Source organism: Halichoerus grypus, chromosome 10 (genome assembly GCF_964656455.1).
Source record: "Halichoerus grypus chromosome 10, mHalGry1.hap1.1, whole genome shotgun sequence".
Taxonomy (NCBI): domain Eukaryota; kingdom Metazoa; phylum Chordata; class Mammalia; order Carnivora; family Phocidae; genus Halichoerus; species Halichoerus grypus.
The window spans coordinates 96,801,636-96,823,207 of record NC_135721.1 but is presented as its reverse complement, the minus strand read 5'-3'; the positions used below and the strand labels follow the sequence as shown (position 1 = coordinate 96,823,207).

At 47.0% G+C, this 21,572-nt stretch overlaps 1 protein-coding gene across 6 annotated transcripts in view; it reads right to left on the bottom strand.

Annotated features, from left to right (window-relative positions):
• Positions 1–19,887, bottom strand: part of RRBP1 (ribosome binding protein 1) — a 63,201-nt gene extending 43,314 nt beyond the window's left edge. For 4 of the 6 annotated variants that reach the window (XM_078056889.1, XM_078056891.1, XM_078056895.1 and 1 more), the window contains exon 1: positions 19,631–19,886. The gene's annotated coding sequence lies outside the window, so the exon portion shown is untranslated. Of the gene's footprint in view, positions 1–19,630 lie in introns of all 6 variants that reach the window. The other 2 variants (XM_078056894.1, XM_078056892.1) reach the window with 1 other exon arrangement.
• Positions 19,888–21,572: the final 1,685 nt, after the last annotated feature.

Sequence of the window (21,572 nt, the reverse complement as noted above, 5' to 3'; positions counted from 1 at the left end):
TATCCTCTGTTGGGAGCACAGACTCGAGAAAAGCTAGCTGGGGAGAATATTTTTCCTCTGCCACACACACAAATGTATGTTTGATGGCAGCACAATGTGCCTTCCAAGTTTTGCAGAACGGGCTGCTCTAAAAAGAAATCCTATTCCCACCACTAATTCCTGAGTTAGAATTTCTTTAAAAGAAATCTTTCACAGGAAAATGAAAAGCCCTAGCCTTGAGAAGTAATACACTGGAACGCTTACGGCTAAGGCCGTATCACCAGCAACAGCAAGGAAAGCTAACTGAAAGCCAGCAGTCTCGCTGCTCTGCAGCTGGCCTGTGTGGGGCAGAAACCTCATGGAGACCCCAGACTCACAGGGTGAGCCAGTGATGCCTCCCAAGTGTGCTCTGGAGACCAGCACTCTGGGGGCTTTGCTTCTGGAATCCCTGCTGTCATTGAAAGGACCCCCAGCAGGAATGTCCCCCTGGGGTTTCCCACAGGGCCAGGCCCAGGTGGGCAAAGAACTGGGCCAGATGTGTGACCACCCACATCTTGTATGGGCTGACCACAAAGAACCTACGTTCTGTCACTTCGGGAGACGTCTATGAACTAGGTGCTTTCATTTACTATTGCTAGTACACTTAAGAGTGTAGAGCAGAAAGGTCGAGGCCCCGGGAGGGAAGGAAGCAGGAGGCCACCCAGAGGCTCGGGGACCACTCCCAGGTTCAGCTGGCTGAAACTCACTGACCCACCTTGAGGGTCCTAAGAAAACGGCTTTTCTTCTGTTCCTAGCAGGTAAGGATTCAGGGAGCAAATGTGAGTAGCAGTTCTTTAGACATGGCATACATCTGCTAACTCATGTGGCCCAACCTACCCAGTCCAAATTGGCCAGTTCAGGCCAATTTGGCATTTGGGATTTGGGTAGGTCTTGTGAAGAGACCCTCGACAGCACGCCCACCCCCCGGGGCCGGCTCTCATCGCCAAGCAGCTGCTCTGTCATGGGCCACGTGCAGATGCACGGAGACGCATGGGGCAGGGGTGTGCTGGGCACGTGTCCAAGGGAGCAAGTCTCTGGATGCACTTTCTGGGCACAGGTGACCAGCTAGGAAGGTACAAAACTAAAACAGAGTGACAATAAATCAGAGACCCTAGCAGATACGGCCACATCAGACTACCATCTCCTAAGATGTTTTTGTTGTTACTGATTTTTTTTTTTTTTGAGAGGAGAGATTGAGAAGGGAGGGAGGGGCAGAGGAAGGGGGAGAGAGAGAATCCCAAGCAGGCTCCATGCCCAGTGCGGAGTCGGACGTGGGGCTCCATCTCCCGACCCTGAGATCAGGACTTGAGCCGAAATCAAGAGTCAGACGCTTAACTGACTGAGACACCCAGGCATGCCCCATCTCCTACAGTTTTTAAATATTGTGAAAAATACTGTGATCATCCATTTCCTACCACCCCAGCTCTCGTGTCACAGGACTCTGAAGCAGTGTTGACGAGGGTTGGAGGGGGGCTGACTGGGCTCATCTCTTGAGTCTCCACTTCTATCAGATGCTGTGTTGACCGTAGGTTTTTTGGTAGAAACATTTCATCCGGTTAAGCTATCTTGAATTGCTAGTTACCTTTTCTTTTCTTCTTAACAATTGGGTACTGAATGTTAGCAAATGCTTTTTCTTTATCACTTGACATTTTCTCTGATCTGAAATGGGTTGAATCACAATAATATATATTCCAATGTTAACTCACAAATGGTTCGTATGGTATAAACGCTTCTTGACGATGGGCCTTTTTTTTTTTAATATTATCACTAGATTTGGTTTGTTCACCTTTTTTTTTTTTTTATGTTGAGATTTGCATGTGTGTTCATAAGTGAGAAAGATCAGGAGTCATTCTCATGACCCTGTTCTTATGTGATCTTGGTAGCAGGGTCACTCATGGGTCATAAAATGAGCTAAGGATGGTCCCCTTCCCCCTGTTCTTTGGTTTGGTAGAATCTGCCTGTAAAACTGTCAAGATGTGGTGTTTCCAGATCTGTTCTTGGCGGTGGGGGGAGGGGGGAGGGAGCTGATTTTTAAGTGCTAATTTAATTTCATTTTTCCACTCAGTTTTATTGAGATAGAACAGACATACAGAACTGTGTAAGTTTAAGGTGTACAGCACAATGCCTTGACATATATATAAGTCATATATATATACATGATATAAATGATTATCACACTAAGTTAATATCCATCATCTCATACAGAGACAAAAAACAAGACAGGAAAAAAAGGAAAAACATTTTTTTTTTCCTCATGAAGAGAGCTCCTACTCGCTCAACTTTCAGACAGGCCACACACAGCAGTATTAGCTTAGTCATCATGCTGTCTGGTACAGCCCTAGCACTGACTTACGTTGTAACCGGGCATCTGTATCTCCTGACCCCCTGGCTGCCAGTCCCCCTCCCCCTGCCCATGGTAACCACATGCCATCTCTTTTTCTAGGAAACCAGTCTGGTGTGGGTTTTTTTTTTTTTTTTAAGATTTCACATAGAAGTGAGATCATATGAAATTTGTCTTCCTCTGCCTTGTTTCCCCTAGCATAACGCCCTCAAGGTCCTCCACGTTGCCGCAAATGGCAAGGTTTCCTTTTATGGATGAGTAATATTCCATTGTGTGTGTGCGCACTCGAGTGTGTGTGCAAGTGTGCGTGTGGCACTTTTTTTTTTTTAGACTTGAAGGTTATTTTATTTATTTATTTTTTAAGTTTTTATTGTTATGTTAATCACCCTACATTACATCATTAGTTTTTATCCACCCATCTGTCAATGCACACTTAGGTTGTTTCCAGGTCTTGGCCCATTATAAATTTCAATGATGATTCCAGAACCAGCTTTTGGGTTTGTGATCCAGCATAAATAATTAATTTTCATTATTCCTTCCTCTCATTGCTACTGGTTTATTCTGTTCTAACTTCCTGACATGGACATTTATTAATTTCCAGGCCTTTCTTTTTTCTTGTAGCAAATAGTTAAGGCAATAAATTTCCCTCTAAGTACTGCTGTAGCTTCATCCTACAAGCTACAGCACACACACACAATTTTCACAACTGTTCAGTTGTATTTTCTAGTTCCCATATGATCTCTTAGACTCGTGAGGTGGCACTTGAGGCTTTGAGTAATCATTGATAGTTCCTCATTTAACTGTGCTGTCATCACAGGATCTGATCTGTGTGATAGAGGACAAAGCTTTCAGACTTTTAACCAGGATCCAGGCATAATAATTTTTTCCATGACCCAGGACACAGAAACATACACAACATATAAATAACAGAACTTTCATGAAATAACTCAATACTAGTACATGGATGCACCAGTATTTTCTACACCATTAAAATATTTGAACAGGTTTTTCATAATCAATTAAATTGATTTTGAGGCTCAACATACTGATTCAGACTATGGTATTTGGTATATTTTGCTAGATTGTGGTCAATTTTTATAAATACATGTGTACTCTATGGAGTGAAGGGTTCTATGTGCATCCTTAGTTTGAGCTTAATAATGTTTTACAGAACCACGTTTTGCCAGCTCAATCTAATAGTTATTGAGCGCTTTTAACATTTCCCATCATGATCATGGACTTAACGGTTTCTCCTGGGAATCTGTCAATTTGGGTTTTATTTGAAGGCCATCTCATTAGGTGAACATCAGATCAGCGTTGTTACATCTTCCTGATACAGTGTCTGCTATTTCCCCCCGATTATATAGTGACCTTCTTCATCCCTAATAATGAACTTTTTTCCCCCATGAAAGTCTAGTTTGTCCGATTATTTAAAAAGTTATACCAACTTTTGGGATGTTAATATTGGCCTAGAATCATTTTCTATTCTTCACTTTCAACCTTTCTGTGTTCGTATGTTTTAAGTAGAACTTTTAAAAATAGCATAAAGCTGGATTTTATTTTAAGACCAGTGTAGCAATTTGTCTTTTTAACTGGTAGGTTTAATTCATCAACGCCTATTGTGATTTCCTATATAACTGGACTCATTTAAACCTTTATTTTGTCATTCCTATTTATAATCCTTCTTTGCTTATTCTGCCCCCACCCCCTTTATTTATGCATCCTATTGGACTATTTAGATTTTATCTCCTTTTCCTCTATGGTGTTTGGACGTTAATAATGCTTTTATTTTTTTTTTAGTGACTCCTAAACTTATAATTAAAATTTTTTTTAAGATTTTATTTATTTAAGAGAGAGCACGTGCACACGCATGCATGAGTTGGGGGAAGGGGCAGAGGGAGAAGCAGCCTCCCAGCTGAGCAGGGAGCCTGAATGCAAGGCTCAATCACAGGACCCCAAGATCATGACCTGAGCCGAAGGCAGACGCTTAACCGACTGAGCCACCCAGGCGCCCCTAATTAAAATGTTTCTGACCCTTCCATTTTCCTAACATACATATTTGATCTGATTTCACCAATGCCTCCAGCCACTTCCCCAACAGCAGCAGAACTGGAGAAGGCCTGAAGTCTGGTGCCCTTCCAACTGACATGAGCCCCTTTTCCAACCTGGTGCACACCTCCACTCCTTCTCCAACACACACCCCAGGACTACTCCTTGTTTTTCCTCAGACAGCTGATGTTTGCATTCCCTAAATGTTTACCAATTTTTTTCGCTGACCACTGCTTCTTGCAGCTCACCCCCTTCTTCTGGGGTCTTTCCAAAGTACATCCTTGACCAGCTCTTTCAGCAAGGATCAATTCTGGATCAACTTTCTCAAGTCCTCACAGAGCTGCAATAATGTCTTTACTCCACCCACACACTTCATGAATGGATTAACTGAGTACAAAATTCCATGCTGACAGTCCTTTTCTCTCACCACTTTGAAGACATTATTTTATCTGTGTTCCTGTCTTCTGGCTCTTTTTGGTGGGGGAGGAGGAGTTATTATTGGGAAACATGCTATTGATTTGTTGTTCCTTACCTTTAAAAGAAAATCTCTCATAACTTTCGAAGATTCATCTTTGGGGTTCTAAAATATTTTTAGGTGTGTATCTTATTCAGGCTCATTGCACATTCTGAGCTTGAGGGCTCACGTTTTTCATAAATTCTGGAAAACCCTGGGCCACTTTGTTTTTGAAAACATTCTTGCTCCTTCTTCGTGGCAGGATTCCTAATTAGACCTCAAGCTCTCCGTGCCGCCACTTGGGAAAACTCCTCAGACCTATGTTCCACTTCACCAACAGTCTCTTCAGCTGAATCTAACCAGCTCTATAATCAGCCCTTTGAATAAACTATTTGTCTTCAAGTTGGCCTGGTTTTTTTTCCTGGTACTATTTTTTCCATTACTGTTTTTCATCATCTACTTTTATACCTTTAGTAGTGATTTTGTGTCACATCTTTGGTGGGATGTCATCAGAGGCAATCCTGTCTAGGCTGAGTTGTGGGCTTGTTTCGGAGCAGCTTCATCTTTGCTTCAACCAGACCCTCAGAAAGCAGCAGCCGCCGATTAATTTCTACACAAGGCATGGGCTTCCAGTAAACGAGATTCTCAGGGACTGCCGGCCTCCTCTGCCCCAGGACAAAACAGATAAGCTCCTGGGTCATCGCCCCTGGCCACTAGTCTGCCCTTCCCTTGAGGGAGCGGCCCTTCAAGGGAGCGGGTTTCACACGAGGGGGTGAAGGGAGGCTCAGGTCCCATTCCCCCCCTCAACGAACTCCTGTTCCCCCTGGGTCATGACAGCCAAAGACCCAGGAGACTCCTGCTGACCGGACTCCACCCACACCCAGGGTCAGCTTACTTCTAGGCCCCAGTCATTCCCCTCGCCCTCCATTGCCAGAGGCTTCTGGCAATCTCTCTTACTAGTAGCTTATAAGCTCAGCTATGCTTTTTTAGAGAATGTTTATTAACTTTAACATTTCTAAATGTCTGGAAGAGGGTTTTCTCATCACCTCATCTAAATAATAAGTGTAATCTCTGATTTTTTTTTTAACCCAGAGAAACTAAGAGAAAATTCGGTTGCTAAACAGTATATTCTGAAATAATTTATTTCATGTTTTAAGAGAATTGAAACAACCGACTTCCCACTTTAAAAAAACAATGCTTCTCATTTTAAAGAAAGATGAAACACTAAAAATAGAAATGTATTCTATGATAAGCCTTTGCTTATTCATCGGCTATTTCAGATTCAATTTCTATGCCTTAGGAAAAAAAGAAAGAATGGACATGTTCTTGTGTTTTTCCAAAATGCCAGTGTTTGGAAAAGTAGGTACTTCAAAAGGCCTAAATCTTCCTAGAGCTTACAGGCTTCACTTCATCAATGAAGACAACATGCCTCTAAGGTAGGAATCCAGAACGCCGACTTCTCTAAATGATTCTCTAAATGACGAGTGTTAAGATGTGCTGGCCCACGACAGAATTCTTAATGGGCCTGACATCAGGCTCCCAGAAAGCAGGGACCAGTCTCTTCCGCACTGTATCCAAGCAAACCTGAGCACATCAACACTCCCAAGCGCGCAATGAACGAAGGCTCTACGAAATATGCCATCGGGGTAGAAGTCGCCCATTTATATGGCTGTACGGACCACATCCAAACAGAAAAACACAGGTATCCTGGCAGAGGAAAATAATGTACACTGTGGGAACTGGATACTTACACACTTTTGGAAAAAGTTATTTCTTGGTTCTTCATAGTTTCCCCACTATTGCAAATGTGGTCTCTGTTTCATTCTGTTTGGTGCTGGTACCCAGAAACGTAATAGATTTCTGTAGGGTGACTTTGCCCCCCAGCAACCTTAATTCTAGGGACACCTCCTTAGATTTTTAAAAGTATTTTCTCCGTACATAAGCATCCTGCCTATGGATCATGGTTTTGTTCCTTTCTCCCCAATCTTCCCATCTTTGACTTCACTTTTTGAATTTTCCCTCCAGCACAGTGCTAAAGACAAGGAATGACAGCAGCTATCCTATTTTTCCTTACCTCAAAGGGAAAGATTCAGGTGTCCTGCCAGTTAGTGTGATGTTTGCTTTTTGTAGATATCCTTTGTTTATTTCAGGTTCTTGGTTCAGTGTGGATAAGTTATATTTTCCTAGAAATTTATTTATGTTGTCAGAACTTGCAAAACTCTTCCCATGTGGAGATGTAAAAAAATAGGTCTTCTATGTATGATGTGTGGTATAGCCCCCTCCTTGGGATCCTTCAGATATTTTTAATAAACATCTATGACACTGGTTTTACTTATTTTAATTTAGCACAAGTTGTTCGTTCTAACCACTTACCTTTTTAATGTCTTCTACATTTGTAGTAAAGTCCCATTTTACATTCTTGAGAGGATTTGTGCCTTTTTCTTTAAGATTTTATTTATTTATTTGACAGAGAATACAAGAGAGGGAATACAAGCAGGGGGAGTGGGAGAGGGAGAAGCAGGCTTCCCGCGGAGCAGGGCTCCCGATGCTGGGCTCGATCCCAGGACCCTGTGATCATGACCCGAGCCGAAGGCAGACGCTTAATGACTGAGCCACCCAGGCGCCCTGTGCCTTTCTCTTGATCAATTTTGCTTGGTATCTGTCAACATTACTCATCTTTTCTGAGAATGAAATCTTGGATTTGCTGGATTCATCTATGTACTTATTTGGTTTCAGTTTCATTCATTCCTTCTCATCCGTACTTTCTTCTGACTGGTTTCAGTTTATTTTGTCTTTCATAACTTCTGGAGAAAGATGCTTACTTACAGCTCACTACTTTTCATCTTTTCTGATGTATGTATTTAAAGGTACACATTTCCCTGTAAATAATACTTTTGCTACATTCTACAAGGTTTGATGTGTAGTATTTTCATTACCACTCTACTTCCCCTTTTATTGACCTACAAATAAATGCTAAAAGCATACTTTTACAAAATTTCCAAATATATGGAGATTTTCTATTTCTTTTTATTCATATTTCCAGTTTAACTAAACTGTGGTCAGATTACCTGCTCTATATAATCTCAATCCTTTGATATTCGCTGACACTTACTCTAAGGCCCCAGATATGGCCAATCTTTAAAAATTTTGAAGCCAAATGTGTATTAGTTGGCTGCAGCGTTTTACTTATATATAGTCATAGACAGACCACATTAATTTTGTTCAAAGTTCTAATCATCACTGATTTTTGTCTGCTTAGCTGTCAATTACTGACAGGGTGTGCTAAAAGTCTTTACCATGATTATAGATTTGACCACTTCTTGTAGTTCTGTCAATTTTTGTCTTACGTATTTTGTGATTAAGTTAGTAAGATGCACTCAAAGTTAAAACTGCTGTATCTTTAAGCCGAATTAAACCTTGATCATTATGAAGTGCCCTTTCTCTCGATAATACTTTGTGTCAAAGCCTCTTTTACATACCAATAATACAACACCAGTTTTTTCTTTTCTTTCTTTCTTTCTGTTTTTTGGTATTAAGTAATCCTATGGCAAGCGCAGGCCTTGAACTCACGAACCCGAGATCAAGAGGCGCACGCTCCACTGACTGGCGCCCCCACACCAGTTTTCTTTTAATAGATTTCCTATAATACATCTTCTATCCTTTTATTTTCAACCTGTCTCCTGTTTACAGAACAAGAGTGGATTTTTTAAATCCAGAATATCTTTATGTTTTAACTGCAGTATTTAATCAATTTATACCAAATATGAATACTGATATATTTGAGTTTAAATCTATAATCTATTTTGTGCTATTTTCCCATCTGTCCTTTCTTATCTCTTTTGTTTTAAATCATTCCATTTTGCCCCCCTCTACTCTTACAGAATACAGTTTCCATTCTTTAGTAATTACCTTTAAAAAAGAACACGCAGGGTTCACCAAGTTCAAAGTTAAACGAGTCCACCCCTTCCCCTAACTCCATTATCCTTTTTGCCTTCAGTGTTACTGTTCTCATGTATTTAATCCTCTCCCTTTTACAGCCACCACCCCCATGCCAAATGTTACTATTATTCTTTCACATTTGTTTAGAGTGGCCCAAATATTTACCACCCTCTACTCCTTGCTTGTACAGCTTACTCCTTCCATTTGCCATTACTTGCCCTAGAGCATCCTCCAGAATTTCCTTTAGCAAGGCTCTGTCACTAATTACCTGCCTTGGTTTTTGCCTTAAAAGTCATCTGGGTTTTTTGGTTCTTGATGTTTTTACCCCTTTGTTTCCTATATCACTACACCGTCTACATATGGGTGTTTTTTCCTTTTTCGGATGGGAGCCTCATCCATTCCGTAAAACCCTCAGGCATCATCTCGTCCAATACTGGCTCTGGCCCACGATCTCTCCTCAAACCCCAATTAGACACGCTTCTCAGTCTATCCTCCCTGATTCTTAATTGGTCTTAGAAATTTTTCATCTATTTGGTTCTCGAAGATGAAATCTGGACATTTTCTTCTGCTCTTTCAGTTCACTTTTTCTCTTCAATCTGCTGGGTTTTTAATTATAATTATCAAGCTGCTCATGTCTAGAGGTTGTCCCTGCTTCCTTTTTAAAATTTGCGAGGTCGTTTTATAGTTTCCTTTCCTGGTATGTATTTTCGAGCTTGTCTATTACTTGAAGTATAGTAAGAAGCATTGTTCACAATCGGAGTCAACCCCTCCACGGTCTGGTGTTTTCACAGATCTGTTTCTACTGGTCCTCATTCACGGCACTCTGCGTTCCTTGGGTTTACCAGGGACTGCTCACTTTCCTGTGAAAATTGCACGCGGGGATTCACTAAGCCTGGCATAAAGGGGCAGTCCTTCGGAGACCTGCCCATCTGCTCCCTTGCAGGATGGCACGGGAGCACTAGAGTAGAACTACTCCTCTAAAATAAAGAACTTTAAAATCAGCTGGAGCATTTCCTTCCACTTAGGTCACGGGATCTTCATGAGGTACAACCTGTGAGTACAAGCTGGGGAATGGGCTTATTTCTGGGTTGCCTTCACCCCGGAGGTGCAGCCCTCTGTGGTTGCAGCTCTCAGGGCAGGCTCTTCCATCATACTGCCCCCTGTGCCCAGGGATACCCCAAAATTCAGAGTTTGCCCCATTTGCCAAATGCCCTCAGGGTTGGGCTTACTGTCCAAGGTCACTCGTTTCACTGAGGTTTTGGCCTCCTCATTATCTTCCAAGAGTAAATAACCTACGTGTCCATCATTAGATGAATGGACAAAGAAGAGGTGGTATACTTTATACACACACACAGACACACACACACACACGCACACACACACTCTCACTCACACTAGAATATTACTCAGGCAAAGAAAAGAATGAAATCTTGCCAATTGTGAAAACATGGTCACACCCTGAGGGTGTGAATGAGATAAGCCAGACAGAGAAAGACAAATATCACATGATTTCACTTATAAGTCATAATCTAAAACACAAAAACAAACAATCCACACCAAACCAAACCCAGATTCAGTTACAGAGCACATAGTGGTGGTTACCAGAGGGGAGGGAGGCTGGGAATGGGGGGAGGTGAAATGGGTGAAATGGGTGAAGAGAATCAAGAGGGACTAACTTCCAGTTATAAAATAAATTAAGTCATGGGGATGTAATATACAGCATGGGGAATACAGTCAATAATATTGTACTAACTGTGCACGGTGACAGATGGTAACTCAACTTATCATGTGATCAGTTCTCAGTGTACACAAATCACTGTTGTACACATGAAATAGAATATTGTGTATCAATTACACTACAATAAAAAAGAAAATATCCCAAGCCATTCCATGCTTTTCAGAAGGTGCTTTTTATCTGTTACGTAGCACCTGCCCTGCACCCCCCGACCCTCCCAGTCAGAAGGCTGGTCCAGACCACCCAATCACCAGAACACAGTGGCCCCCTCACTTCTTGGGGCTACTGACATTTGGCTCTGTTGTGTCAAGAGACACTGAGGTTTGGCATTCCTAGCCAAATGAAATCCTAGCCAACCAAGCTCTTAAAAGAAAAAGGTAAACATCCCTGCTATATGACAGCAGGGCTGCTTATGCAGCTAGGGACACTTCCAAATCCAGACCTGGATAGACATCCATCCCAAGAAGAGGGGAGACTGCAGCGTGTCCCTGCACCACCGACCTGGGCTCTGCACACAGATTCCAGGAGGTAGGAGGATCTCCAGATTAGAAATGTGGGGGTCAGGGCTAAATGTTGGCGCCTTTGTTTTTAAGAAATCCCCAACACGCAGTACATTAACCCGGGGGTGGGGATCAGATAACTCAGTCCCCAGATCGAGGCTCTCCCTTCATTTCACGAAGAGGAACTGTGAAGAGGAGCTGTATTTCCACTCGGATTTGTGGTGGAGGTAGCATTTGCTCATCAGCAACAAAACCTGACCCTCTTTCACAAGCCTTTTGTAAAAGCCCATCTTGGATTAACGAATTCCATGGCCAAATGCTCCCATCTCAGTGACAAAGGGGGAAGGACAGTATGAGTGAGTTATTTCTTGTTAATAGCGATGGTAACTCAAACTTCATTCTGGTTCCTTTTTAAAGTCGGCCATTGTATAATATATTCCGAGCCCTCTGGTCCTGCTGGTGGGAGTATAAATGAGTCCCCGCACCTTGGGAAAAACTCTGGCCTCTCTTCTAAAGCTGAGCATATGCCTCCTTGAGGCTTGCAATCCCACTCCTAGGAACGGACCCGACAGCCATGTGGATAAGTGGTCACCACAGTGAGGCGCAGGACTTTATATTTCATAATATCATGTAATTTCTACCATATTATAACAGGAGCCCCCAATTACAAACAGTCCAAGTACCCATGCAGAGCGAAATGGTCACTGGTGCAAGACTCACAAGCCGGAGTACCACGCGACAATGCCGGTGAACCACCACAAGGTGGACAGCACAGAGCACTCCCACCCCCACATCCAGTGAAAGGCCCAAGAGAGCATGGGCCGCATGATTCCATTTCTACCTCGAGTTCAAACACGATGGAGCGAATCTGTGTGCCAGGAACCAGCTACCCCTGGGGATGGGCAGCAGCTGGAGGGGGCAGAAGAGGAACTTGTTGGGGGATAATATTTCTTGATCTGCTGGTTAAACAGGGTGATCAGTTTGTGGCAGTTTACAACTGGGCTGCAGACTCATGACCGAGCACTTTTCTGTGTATGTAGTTTACTTTAGTAAAGAGCTTAAAAACATATATGCCCACTCTGGTGGGAAACTGTATCACCCGGAACTTGGAAGGCGGAGCACCTCTGGTTCCCGGAGCATCTGTGGCCCTGTCGCTGCTGCCATCTCCCAGCCCTCTCCCAGGCATCGTGGCCTTGTTCCCACCGAAGAGGCGGGTGGCTGGGGCCAGGGGCCGGGAAGGCAGTCACCTCCTGCCCAGACCTCACAATCCGTGGCCACACCCACTGTGCTGCCCCACGGACCCACTCTTAAAAATCCAACTGTTCAGAATTAAGTCTCCAACTTCATAAACTCCCAACTTGGGAGGGAAGCAAGTTAACACAGAAAACAGTGGCTGGCCTTCAGAGTCGTAGCTAAAGTTGACCTTTTCATTGTCCCTTGACCCGCCACCATAAGACTTCCTTAAGGGGGTCAATAATTCATTCTTTAGCACTGATTCCTTTTCCTCAATCACTGTGACTGCTACTAAATTCTGAAAATTACTATTTCTTTTCCAACTTACTACAAATATCGAGAAGGCAGAAAGAAATGAAAGTGTATTCAACAGAAATAAGGCTACATCTAATTCCTATTCAGGAGTTGTCTTAATTGAAAAGAAAACAGTTTGGATGTAGTCGGGTGGTACATTTTAACCACTGAATGAGAAGTTCCAGAGAAACATATCACCTGGGCTTCGGGCACAACAAGCGTCTTCACCCTTCCAGGGAAAATGAGTCAGCCAGATGCTCCCATCACAAAGGGCGAGGAATCGGGATCAACTTTTCATTTCTTTGCCCAAAAGCAAAAGCAGGAAGAGTGGAGGAGAAACACAAGGATGGCGGTAGACCAGGAATGGACCCTTACCAACCAGACCACCTGCCTCACCCACCTTCCCCACCCACCTTCCCCTGCCTCCCCTGGCCTCCACACACCAAGTCCTCCGAGGACAGTGAACTCCGTGCGGGAGGCAGGAGGCTCCTCTCCTCAATTCCTGTGCTCCTCGAAGTCTGACTAAAAGCGAGAATAAAATGCCATCTACAAGAAAAGAATTTTCCTCCTACCACTAAGGAACACTCTTGCTCACTAAACACAAAATCCACCTCTTCTCAGAGAGAGCCAGCACATTGTTCAAAGCAAAAATAACATTTTCTTTCCTGGCGAGCATGTTGTCACTGATACACTCAATTATTCCCCAGCCCCACCTAACGCCCATCAGGCACGGAAGGAGACCGAGGGTGTTCGCTGCGTGTTCTCCTCCTGGCACTGCAAGCAGCTGGGAAGGGCCCAGCCCCAGCCAAGCACCTTGACATGGACAGCGGGCTGTGGAGAGACGAGGAGCGCGGAGATTAATATAACTGGCCTGGAGGGAATCCAAAAATCACTTGGCTTCGTAACATGTTTTTTGTGTTTATATCTGATGCTCTAGGAATCCTGACTACTTCAGGCTAAACAATAACATACGCATAGAACATGAGCACTAGAAAATCCTCTCCCCACTAGCTCGGCAAGGATGGGCACCCACCGTGTGCCAGGCACTATTCCGGGCATTAGGGATACCTCAGGGAAAGAGAACAGACACATCCCTGCATCAGCAGAACGGACAAAGTCAGTCACGTATGCAACATGTCTGGCTGGCGATAATGAAGAGAAAGCGACACAGAGAAGTGGGACAGGGAGCAGGGATGAGGGTGGGGGATGCGCTAGAGGCTGTCACTTTAAGTAGGGTAGTCAGGGAGATAACACTTCACCGACCTGAAGAAGATAAGCCATGTGGCCATCTAAGAAACAGTGCCCCATGGACAGCAACAGCAAGTGCAAAGGCCCCAAGGCAAAAGCATGCCTGAGAATCAGAGGAGGCCAGTGTGACTGGAGCAGAGGATACAATGGCAGAAGTGAAGCCAAAGTGAAAGCAGGGCCCTTGGAGGCCACTGTAAAGACTGGCCAAGGAGGGTCTTGAACAGAGAAGTGGTATGACCTGCTCTGGGAACAGACTAGAAGGCAGAGGGTGAGGGCAAAAGCAGGGACACCTCCTCAGAGCTAGTGAAGTAACCCATGAAAGAGAGGAGAGGGGTTTGGACCAGGGTGGTATCAGCGGAAGTGGTGAGAAAGGTTGCATTCTTGCTCTATTTTGAAGGGGAAGGTTTGCTGGTGTACAGGATACAAGAATGAGAAAGCAAGGAATTAAGGATAAACCGAAGTTTGTGGCCTGAAAGACGGGGCCATCTGGCCTAGTTTCATTTTACATGAAGAGGAAAGCAAAGCCCAGGAAGGATAAAAGTCAGGTCCAAGCTCACACCATTTACTTCTGGGACTAGAACCCCAACTACCGCTTCTCCCTCTGCTCCCTCCTGCACCTCAGCAGGAGACAATGGTGACCGCTCAGGTCACACCTGGACGCCCTCCAACTCCTCTCTGCTCTCAGATGCCAGAGTAGACAGCGCGCCCTCGGGGACTGCCAACACCAAGCACATAATGAAAACCAGGATAGGATGTTGGTGAATGAGACCCACAGGCCCTGCCCAGAGAGGATGATCAAGTCCATGGCTGCCATGCAAGAAAGCAGACCTGCTGTGCTCACACATTTCCATTCTCCCCAGAAGAACCCCCCAAAGCTAGACTTCTAACGAAAAACTTTAAAAGGTGGCTTAGTTGTTTAATAACATGAGGGTGGCCAAACAGATCTCATGTGCAGGCCAAGTTCAGTCCATGCAGGGCACCATCTTGGAACCAGGCTCAAGACAGCCTAAAACAGATCTGGTCCACTCACACCTTGACCAGGGTTAGGGCCTGGAATTAAAGGTTTCAGCTTAAGATGGTCTTTTATTCCAACTTTTTAGCCAGCAGATGCCATTCATTATCACTATAAATAGCTGATAACTTCCAGAACAATCTTAGTGAACCTCCTCTCCGACCGAAAAGAGAGTAAGCAGCTGCCCATCATTCTGGGTTCTTTGTTAACTTTGGTTTTACCTTATTCTACAAGGAGGACTAAGATAAGCCCACTAGTACAGCCAAGAATTCACAAAGTCTTCCCAAATACTCTCCAGTGATCCTTTCAATATATACAATATTGAATACTCTATACAATATATAGAGTATAACAGAGCCCTGCAAATGACCCAGGAAACAACTCATGTGAGCCAAGTATGAAAACACCAAGACACTGCTACGTGTAAGGCTTAAGGACCAGCAGCTGTTCCAATCTTGCCAAAATAATCGAATTTAGAAATTACAAAACTTTCTTCATAAATCAAAGTTGCTTCCCATTGCTAGACAGTGGGATACACATGTCACTCACGGCACTTAAGGGAAACACATTAGATGTGTCTGGTTTTTATTTTATTTTTTTCAAAGATTGTATTTATTTGAGGGAGAGAGCATGCACATGCACAAGCAGGGGGAGGGAGAGAGGGAGAGGGAGATGCAGACTCCCCCCTGAGCAGGGAGCCCAATGCAGAGGCTCAATCCCAGGACCCTGAGATCATGACCTGAGCCGAAGTTAGATGCTTAACCGACTGAGCCACCCAGGCGCCCCAGATGTGCCTGGTTTTTAGATGTGGGAGTCGGATTGCAGGTTTCAGGAGACTCGTCAGAATCTGTCTGCCTAAGAAAACAGCCTCCTAGGAAGTCCCTTAGTTAATTTTCTATAATGCTGGATAGCCCTCTTGCCCAGGCTCTCCCTTAGAATTAAATATTAACTTTCCCTACAAGCCATATGCCGTCTGCCCAATACCTATTTGGCTTGGTCCGGCTGACCATTCTGATGCTGTTGATAGCAGGTTAAGAATTTCCCCCGGGGTAGGGCCACTATCTGTGCTGCTCCCTCACCCACTTTTTTTCTTGGTATGCAATTTACGATGCACACAAAGAGGCAGAAATCAATGCTTTCCAAGGGTGGTATCTTATTAGGGTGAAGCCCATGAACTGCCACTAGCCAACTGTTAATGACGTATAAAATGAGCATCTTATATGGTTCAACATGATACTTCTAAATGCTCAAGAACGGAGACTTGAATGTTTAAAGAATTCCAACTACCTTGAACTCTTAAAAAAAAAAAAGAAGAAAAAAAGAATTCCAGCTATCTCTAGATCAGCACTGTCCAGGAGAACTCCTGGTGATAATGGAAACAATCTAAATCTGCACAGCAAACACACAGCTACTGAGCATGTAAAATACGGCTAGTATGACTAAGAAACAATTTTTTAATTTTACTTGATTGTACTTGTTTTAAGCTGAAACAGCTCTATGTAGCTACTGTACTGGACAACAGAGTTCTTCACACAAGAAACAGGTCTCACTCATTTATATTTATAGTGTTTAAAGGCCCAGCACACAGGAGACATTTGATAAAGAAATGAAAAATACCTTCTTGCACTGAATACATTTTCAATCGGCTGTGTACCTTTCTTCCTATGAAGCTCTTAATTCTGATCTTCTAGCTCCACGTCCTCCCTTAGGTAGTTACTATCCCAGCAAATGTGGAATTATCAGGCCCTGTGGGTGAACATTCAGAAGGCCACGCCCACACTGCCCAGCAGCTGGGCAACAGGAACTGACCTGACCACCACCTGACCTGTTGGGCCTCCATGTTCCCATCCACAGAATGGGAACAACCATACCTATTCTATAGAAGGGGGCTGCTACAAGGCCTAGATATGCGTCCAAGTTGTGAACTCTGATTCTCAACAGTCAACCTTAAAAACCAAGCTGAGCTCAGCTTGAGTTGTCCAATGAAGTAGGAGGCTAACCAGCAAGAATATTAACAGGCATGGCGGTCTACCTCACTTGGTCAACATTTACCGTGTTACAGGCCAGGCCTTAACTACTACTGTAGGCCCTGGATAGCAGTCTCTGCCTTCCTAATTCTGAGTGACCATTAGTTTTTCCCTCCCAAAACAAGATTTTAGCGAACAAAAATCCACAGTCTCGAAAGAACTTGAGTCCCTGCCTAAGTGTCATTCATTAGTAAAAGTTCCCAGAGATAAAAGAATAAGAAGAGTCTGGGGTCCTGACACTTTTAAAAGGCGTCCCTATTACATAATAAGCCAATATTCCACTTAAACCATTTCCATTCAACCACTTCGACAGAATTTGGTACTGTATAATTATTGCAGCCTGTTAACTTAGGAATCATTTCAGCAAAGAGCTTAATTGCTCCAATGTGACTCAATCATTCAGGACTTATCTAAAACTCTCCAATCACCAAAAAATATTCATGCACCAAGGTACCACACTAACTTATCTCTTTACAGATGTTCAAAGGCTGATTCCTAACTATGAAAGAAAGGAGTCCTGTTATAGCATGGTGCCTACAGCTCTACCCACTGAACATCCTCTGTTTCCAAACCCCAAGACACCTTTCTTGTCCCTATCCCAGCCGCCCTGCAAGCCATGTGTGCATTGCTCCAGGTAAAGGGAAAACAGCCTAGTGGGAGGTATGCCCCCACTTTTCCTCCTTTGCGTAAATAGATAGGGAAATGGCATCTCCAGGACCTTAGAACCGGAAACTTCTTTCTGGAAAGGAAACAGGTTGGCAGCCCATAGTGGGGCTGACCTTTAGAAAGTTCATAAAGTAATTGAGACGTCACCATCGTAAGCAGCATGCTGCAGGATCACCAAGACTTCTCTGGTGTCAGATTAAGAGGAAGTTCAGAAGAGCAAGCACAGAAGGAAAGTGTAAGGAGGGAGGTAGAGTCAATAGGAGAATGCTTCCCAACTGCGCAGGGCGGGTGTAAAACGTGCAGCTGTCCCTCCCGAGAGTGCTGGAAAGAAGACCCGGGTCTCCAGAAACACTCAGCAGTCAGAATTCTAAAGCGATCTCTAGTTTAGGATGTTGAGGCCCTGGTGGTCTCACTTCCCCAAACTCCAAAAAAATACCATCCAGATGCCCCCACCCTGCAGGTTCCAGCACAGTAAGCAAGCAGTGAGGTGGGAGGTTCCCAAGCACCCTTCAAAGTTTCATTTCCTTGGTGCTTCCCAGTCTCTGCTGACCTCCGACCTCCAGGAGTTATTGCCAAACTGCCTTCTGTTTGCACAAGGTCCTAGTTTTTCCCAGCTCTTGCTGGAGAGGTTGCCCTGACCCTACTGTGAGTGGGTGGTATATCTCCAGGTTACAGATAAGGAAACCCTGGTTCAGAGAGGTTAAGGGACTTGCGCAGAAGGTCTGTAAGTGAGGGCTGGGAGTGGAATCCAGACCTTGGGACTTCTGTGAGCCCTCCGCCTGCGGTAGGCGGGCTGGAGGCAGAACCAGACTCAACCTCCCTCTCATGCCCCGCAAGCCCCTAAAAACTCATCCCAGCAGTACCAAGCAACACTTGTTGGCTATTCCCTACGCGTGCTGGGTCTTCACCGCTTTTCTATTAAGTAGAAATGACTGGCAGCCCCGTTTTTCAAACGGGAAAGCGGACACCCGGAGTGAGACAGCTTGGCCCAGGTCACCCTGAACGCTGCCGGGATTTCAGAAGCCCACTCCCTTAACCGTTACACCACAATGAGCTATCCTTTATTATCTGTAATCTGGGGAAGGGTCCCGACGCTTCCCGGACGCCCTACTAGAAGCGCACACCCCAGCCCGTCCTCCCTCACCCAGGGCGCGGACTGGGGAGCCCGGCGGGCCAGGGACGGCGCCAGGCCGGGTGCCAGCGCGCTTGGCCGGCCGGGCCGGAGGTGCCCGCTTCCGCCTGGGCCTGGCACCGCTGGCCCATTCATCGTGGCGCGGGCGGGGCGGACCGGGCAGGGCCCGGGTGGCCCCATCACCCCGCTGGACGCCTCGCGCCGGGCTCCGCGCTGCCGGGTCGGGGAAACGGTGCCCCCGGCCCCGCCGCCAGGGGGAGCAGGGAGCCGCCGCCCGCACTCCGGGAAGTTGCCACCCCGGCCGCCCGGGCGTCCGGACCCCGGACGGTCCCGGTCCTTGCACGGCGTTCCCCGCAGACCCGAGTCCCAGGCCCGCCTTGTTGGGGGCCGCCCGCCCCCCCGGAAGCGCCTTCAGGCCGCAGCCCTCAGGCGGGCGTGCTCGGCCCGCGGGCCCCCCATTCAATCCCGCCCTCCTCCCCCCCGGCCGGCCCCCGCCGCCTTCCGCCCGCCCCCCCATCCCTCCAGCCCGGACTCCAGCCCGGCAACGTCATCCGGCCGCTTCCCGAAACTTAACCCCTTCCTCCGCCAGCTGTGCGCCGCCCCGCCCCGCAGCCAACTTTCTTAGCCCAACTTCGGAGCGTGCGGGCCGGTCCGACGGCCCGCAGATAGGGAGGGGTCGCCACGTCGCACTGCCGGGCCGCCGCAGGTTTCCCCCCACCAGGACGGCGAGGGGCGTGAGGTCCACACCGCGGGGCGCGCTCGGCCGCCGCCCCTGCACGGGGTTCTCCCGGCACACGCCCCCCGGGGTCCGACCCGACCCCGAGGGTCGGCGGCCGCAGCGACGGCAGGCGGCGGGCGGCGCCGCCGGGGGAGGGGCCGCCAATGAGACGTGTCACTCGCGGCGCTGCCGGCTCCGGCCCTGGCGCCCCGACGGCCCGGCCCGCGCGCCGCCGCCGCTGCAGGGCCCGGCCAAGTTTCTTACCTGCAGCCGGAGACACGGGAGGGAGAGCGAAAGGGCAGGAGCCGCCGCCGCCGCCGCGGAACCGGGAGAGAGGAGCCGGCCGAGCCTCCGCCGAGAAGCCGCCCCCGAGCAGCTGCAGGCGCCGCGACCCCGACGCCGTCCGCCCCGTCCGCCGTCCGCTCCGGCCGCTCGCTGGCTGCGTGCGCGCGTGTGGAGTCGTGGCACTTTCTGCCTCGGAGCTGGCGAACGGCCCCCTCCGCTGGGATCACCGCCTCCTGCCTTCCCCACCCGGGCCAGCCATTCATCGAGCCGCCTCTCCCCATTGGCCCGCGCCCCGCCACTCCGTGGGTCGCTGGCCAGTCAGAGCGCAGGCGGCCGAGCCGCGGCGGCGGCCATTGGGCAGAGAGGAGGGTCTCCGCCTCGACCAATGGGAGAGGGGAGGAGCTGCGGGGAGCCGCGGGGGGCGGGGCCGGGGAGGGGCGGGGTCGCGCGGTGCGGCTCTCGGCCCAGCGCGGGGGCGGGGCGGGGCCGAAACGCCCAGCCAAAGGCGGAGGGTGGGGGGCCCGCCGGTCAGCCCCGCCCACTCCAGGCCCGCGGCGCCTCTCGCAGTCACTGCCTAGGGGCCGGCTCTGCCCAGGCAGGCTGCGGAAGGTTCGAATCCTGGCGGTGCGGAGCCTGCGCCCCTGAATCTCGGCAGGCCGAGGTGGCGGTGGGTGTCACCCTGAGCGCGGTTGCGCAACCCGCCAACAGCCGGGAGGAGTGCCTTATTTAAACCCACTAACTTCCCCCAAGCAGCGGCACCTCCAGGCCCAGGGTGTGAGGACAAGTTCTGCTGGTGGTCAGCCCCAAGAGGACGAGCTGTAATCTTCAAAGAGATGGCATTCAGTACCAGAAAGGATTTTCTTGAGCAAATGGAGGAATTGGGATCGAAAGACCAGAAGGTGCATAAGGAGTCGAGGGTGGATGTGATTGCACCCATTTTTAGGGGTGGTACAACTGAGTACGGTCTATTTGAGTTACTCCTACAAAGCACGGCGGGCAGAGCAATAAATGTAATCCACCCTATGGTGTTTTACTCCGTGTAAGGAAGAGGGTGAGAGGGTCTGACCCAAGCAAACTCACCCGTTTCCCGGAAAACTGAGCAAATAGTACTTCATAATATGGTCTCCTCCCCTCAATATAAGCTAACTACTGTCTCTTCATAACCAAATAAGTCTTTCAATTAAGGTAATTTTAGGCCTGGTTTTTAACCATTATATCGGGGTCTCTTAAGGCCAACTCTTTGAACTTGAGCCAAAGCCAGCTTCTTTCAAATTAAGGTTTACAAAAAGCCAAAAGGGCTGCTGCAGCCTAATCTGCTCCACACCACTTCCTGGGTCCCTGTGGCTGCAGAATCCTGTTCCTAATATCTATTTGTTGGACAATTTCACATTACCACCCCCCCATCACTGTACTAGTTGTTGTTAGAAAGATGTGGAAAATACAAGCTGTGGTGAGGGAGTTGAGGAGTTGAGTTGAAGTTAAACTGTTCATTCCTATTTTTAATCTCAGCAGTTCCTTAACACATTAATGATTAATCAATGGGAATTAACCTGGATTAACTTTCAACACTCAGTCTTTTCCCAGTGGTGAGCCTCCACTTGAAAGAAAAATCCAGAATCTCAGCCTCTGGCTGGCATATCAACTAGTTCTAATTGACCATGGGTAAACCAGTTAACTTCTCTGACATGGGTGTACCCCTCTAGGACGATCTGGGTTTTAGAGAGGAAATTCATTCGTTCTTCATTCATTCATTCATTCATTCATTGGTGTTTGTTGAGTGCCTGGTATTCACTAGCAGGCTGGGCAAGCAGCCTAGAGTGATACACAGACCCAGTAAAGACTCAACTGCCCTTAAGGACCTTGCTGTGGGCAGAGACCCTCATCTTATTCACTGTTTAGGTTTTCCCAGAAGCAGATCCTG